The following is a 5438-nucleotide window of genomic DNA, read 5'->3' as shown; positions in this document are numbered from 1 at the left end:
CATAACTTCAGTGATGCAGCTTTATCTTTATAAAAAAAAATTATGAATTCCCACGGAGTGTACCTACATCTTGCACACAATATAGCCATCTCGAAACTGATTTTGAAATTCAAGCAAGGACCCAGACTCTATGTTCAATTCTCTGTGATTGGTCGATCATTTTGTCGATTAGACCTATTGTTTCTTTATTGGTGCTATTATTATCACGTGACAGTATTGCCTTCTATCGATACTTTTTTGTATTTCCATAGGTGCCAACGCATGCGCAGAGCCGATATTTTTTAGTCAGATGTTTGATAAGGCAGTGGAATTATCTCTCCCGTTACTCGTTTTTTAATTGTTTTCAAAAAAATATATCCTGGGTTTTATGGTGTTACGTCGTAATTAAAGCTACGTCATGCCGAAAGGTTTGTTTTTTTGCTACGTGTGGTTGCGTCTTTATCCAATAATACCCACAATACAGGGGGAACCAGCACATCACACTACACAATATAGGCTTATAACAGTGCAACACAAGGTATCTCAGGTCACAAGGAGCACATGCGAGGTCTTCACAGCAGGAGCACCAAACTGCGTCTGTCCTGACTTTGTTCCTCCGCTCCTCTCACCCCGACTCTTGCATCATGTTATCCTGTTGACACATGTTTACACAGACAAAGAAGACTCACTGGCATAGCAGTATAAAGAAAAGGCCAGTTTTTTTATGACATTTAACATGATTTCCAGTTTCGGGAAAGATATTGGAAGGCTTATGATGATTTAAAGATCGGAGTAATTTTTCAAATGATAAAAAGAAATGAGAGAACTTTAGTTTCGAAGGAGGCATACCAAATTTCCAACCTTTGCCTAGTAAACATTCCAAATTTTGTGATAAATTAACATATGAATGATTAAAACAACCTTATTGGGGTCAAGAGACTCATGAGGTTTGCTTGAGCCTAAGTAAAATCATTTATTTTCTGTACATTTCTCAAAGCAACTAAATTGCAACTTCCCGTAAATCTTAGATGATTGAAATCCAAAAAAGAAATAGATCGTCTTAATTCGGCTTCAGGATCCGAAACTTTACTTTTATGTTTATTAAATTCTTTGGATTTAAATTTGATTTCAATCTCCAAGAATTTGTTCTGGAAAGTCTTACACGCCCTGTTATATTTCCATAATTTAAATCTCAAACAAATTAGGGATAAGCTTATTCTTTAAACATTCTTTCAAAAATATTATGTCATATTGTACTTTTTTTTCGCTTAGAATGAACATTTTTGATAGCTCTATATACTTTTAACACTTGATCACCATACCTTTTTCTGATAATATTAGCTGTGTAACTTCCAGCTGGGAAGCGGAGGCTGATAATGAATCTTAGGATCAATGTTGCCAGAACATCCTTTTTTCCAGCTTTGAGACAACAGACAAATCTTTCTTCAAAATCTTCTATATATAAACTTGGTAACCAAACGGTTCGAGTGTTTAAACACTGATCTTCAGTGGTATTTACTGTAAAGAAAAGATTTAAAATTATCCTTCAATGATTTATACAATAATATAACATATAATTACATGTTAATAGTGGTAATTACCATAGGAACCAGAAAAATTACAAGGTAAACTATTATCATATTACCAAAATGGGAATATTACAGAAAACGATTAACATACAAGGAGTATATTCAAATTTCAATTAAATAATTTCAGTAACAGTAAAACTAGTAGATACACACTAGCCGTGAAACAACAAATTATATAGTTTACAAGATTGAATTACAGCTAAATGTTATAAGATCATTCACAACACTGTAAAGATATGATTCTATTATAAATGTACTAAGTAATATCACAGAGAAACTGATAAAAACTAATGAGTGAACATGTGACTAGGGCCCAAGCGTCCGAGTGACAAAAGCCGGTTGGACAAAAAGTCTATTATAACATGAATATTACATCCTAAAATCATCAAATGTTATCTATAAAGGTCAAAGATAATACATGAGACAATTTAAGCAGATTGGAATAATACTAACCAAGATGACAAAGCAGAACACTGAAAAATACAGGAGCTTAACGTCCATGTCTAGGCTTCAACGAGGTAATGGAGCGTCTGGGCGTTCCGAGAGACAAACAAAATCCTATCGGAATGCGAAAAAGAGAAAATGGGTAATGGAATACTATTTTAAAGTTTCGATATCAGTAGAAGATAAATATTCATTGAGATTCGGTTTTAATTTCCAAATCCAAAGGCTTTCCAGTATATTCAAATCATAATCTGTATGTGCTAAGTGTAGAATTTCAAAGGAGTCCTAGTCAAATGGATGATTATTTGTTGAAGAATGGCTTCTTATTGAGGATTTTGTTGGGTAAGTTGTTGTTCCTAAAAGAAAAACCTTTAAGTTCTTCAATACGCATAAACAAATTGCGAGAAGTTTTTCCCACATAAGAAGCATTACAGCTACTACAAGTGAATTTATAGACGATAGAAAAACGTAAAGATTTAGGAATTTTGTCCTTGAATTTGAATAAACTGCCAATGGTTAAGGAAGATGTATATATGACCCTTTAATCTAACAGTTGAGTAACTTTTATGGACAACCTTTGTTAATTTTCTTTCTAAACTGTGACTAAATAAACCAAGATATGAAAGTTTAATATATAGAACATCTTTGGGTAAAGTAAGAGGAGTGGTCATGGGTATCATTAACTTATTTAAAGTTCTTTTTACCAAGCTATGTATGAAATTAAGAGGGAAGTCATTTTTCCAAGTATATCTAAAATATGAGTAATTTCATTATGGGAAATCAAAAAATTCTTTGAAATCTTGAATGCTCTATATACTAAAATACAGATAAGGTTACTCTTATATTTCAAAGGTATGTAAGAATCAAATTTAGTAGTTAATCCAGTATAAGTTGGTTTTCTGTAGATTGACGAAGTAAAAGAGTTATTTTCACGAGAAAATTCAACATCTAGAAAAGGGAGACTCCCATTTACCTCAACATCATGTGTGAATTTTATATCAGGGTGTTTAGCATTCACGTAGTCAAGGAACTTATTGATACTGTCTCTGGATTTGAAAAGCAATAACGTGTCATCAACATATCTGAAATAATGGCAAGGTTTAAAACTTTCAGGGCAATTATTTAGCCAAATGCTTTCAAAGTAACACTTAAAAATGTTAACAAGAGTCGGACCTAAAGGGCTACCCATAGCTACTGCCATTAAAATAAAACAAAATAGTGGCTATGTCTAGAAGTTTCTTGAAGTTTATTTTATCTAATCCCTGGATTTCAAGTTTGTCTTTAAAAAGAGTGTCCATAATAATTGATAAGGTTTCATCAAGGGGGACATTAGTGAAAAGGTTGGTGACGTCAAAACTCGCTAATACAAAATTATCAGCATTATCAATGTTCATTAAATCATTCAAAACAGTGAAGGTATTCTGGATGGTGTAACTATTAATAGTGAGACTTTTCAGAATAGGAAAGAAAATTTTTGACGTTATAATTTATAGTTCCAATAGTAGAAATGATAGGTCTCATGGGGACATTAGCTTTGTGAATCTTAGGAAGTCCATATAGAATACCAGATCTCGATCCAGAGGTGATGAAAAGGGAGGAGTATGTTAAGTCAATAAACTCAAAAATGTCATTTATCATGTTTACATTAATGTTTTGTGATATACTTGCTCATTATCATTAACTTCATGTAAGGTGTCTGAAACATTTCTCGAAAAAACGTGATATCAAGATTTTCTTTTGTCATTCCAGAACTATTTAATTTTGTGAAATCATATTATGTTTATATTTTATATATGCAAGAAAAAGTGTGATTTCATATTTTTGAGCAAATGATAGGATATGGAAAATTAAATTTCTTTTTTAATATTTTAATAGAAGGCAACATACATGAAATTAGACTTTTGGGACGTTTTATTTCTTAAGACACACACATACGCAAACAAACACACACACACATATGTATATATATATATATATATATATATATATATATATATATATATATATATATATATATATACATACATACATACATACACATATACATATATATATACATATATATGTATATATATACATATATATACATATAAATGTATATATATATATATATATATATATATATATATATATATATATATATATATATACATATATATATACATACATATACATATACATATATACATATATATACATATTTATATACATATACATATATATATGTGTGTGTGTGTGTGTGCGCGCATTTGCATGCGTATGTGCATGTGCATGTGCATGTGGGTGGGCGTGTACAGGCAATATAAATTCGCATACATGAAACTTGTGATATTCACAAAGTCAATAAGATAATATGAGGTAAGACTTTTATTTGATCATTTTACTTCCACATATTCATATACACAAATATGAATACTCTACATCGTGTGCGCTTCCAGTGAATCCAGAGAAATATTCCAGAAACCTCGAGTTGCAATCACAGATTGCTTGTAGCTGAATACTTCCTTCCTGTTTATATAGCCTTCTCCATTTTGCAAGGGATCTGGTATCAGTATATATGTACCATTGATGGCGCCCACAGCTCCAGGAAACCCAGTTTTCCTTTGGAATCCATCAGCAAACTTAGAAAATCGTTTTCTTGGTCATAAAATGAGTGTTCTTATTAGGAATTTGTGCAATGTCCCTTTAGTTAAGTCAGAGCGGTCAACCATACTCTGAAATGACTCCTAATTGCAAAGCAACCATAGAGTAGCAACACTTTTCTTCCTGATCGATATGATAGGTGTAATGCATGTTGACGACGCAAGTTGAGTAAAAGGTAAATACGTGTTACAGGTCTTTCTAAAAGGCCGATATTCATTTATACCTATCTAGGAGTGATTTGGCAGGAGATGAATCTAAGAAGGGCTTAAAAGTTGATAATTAAAACGTTCAATTAAAATGTTCAATTTTGATTTTGCTCGCTATTTATTCTAAAAAATGACCTAACAGATATTATTCATGTGCTTGTTTTTTAATAAGAAGAATATAAACAGCAAATCATTCGTATTTATCTACTTTAGGTATTTGACTTTATACTACCGAATGTGCGGGTATTATTCAACTGTTTTACAAAAGCTAGCTTTATATTTCGGTAAATACACATCAATTAGAACATATGCATTATTTAGAATAAAACAATTCCGGGCCCTCGTCGAAGGAAATATATGGAACTCGAGTGGCGTTTCCCAACCTTTCCGACCCGAGCATATCCTGTAGTCACACATAGGCAGTCCAGCACCCCCTCACTCTCGATAATATATGATTACTAGAAGATAAGGAAACTGAAGTGCACTTCTTGATCATTTAACTAAATGAGTCCGTAGAACTAAAAGCAACTGCCAATATTTTTCGTGGAAGAAAAATTAATAAGACAACCCGAGAAAA

General features: G+C 32.1%; 1 pseudogene; it reads right to left on the bottom strand.

The window, feature by feature from the left end:
- Positions 1 to 2165: 2165 nt before the first annotated feature.
- On the bottom strand, positions 2166 to 4805 carry LOC147468979 (uncharacterized; annotated as a pseudogene).
- Positions 4806 to 5438: the final 633 nt, after the last annotated feature.

The sequence above is a fragment of the Penaeus japonicus genome, unplaced genomic scaffold, assembly GCF_977035675.1.
Source record: "Penaeus japonicus unplaced genomic scaffold, GWHDUDI00000001_assembly GWHDUDI00000025, whole genome shotgun sequence".
NCBI classification, from domain to species: Eukaryota; Metazoa; Arthropoda; class Malacostraca; order Decapoda; family Penaeidae; genus Penaeus; species Penaeus japonicus.
The sequence above is the reverse complement of the archived record's forward strand: the minus strand, read 5'-3'. Positions and strand labels throughout refer to the sequence as shown.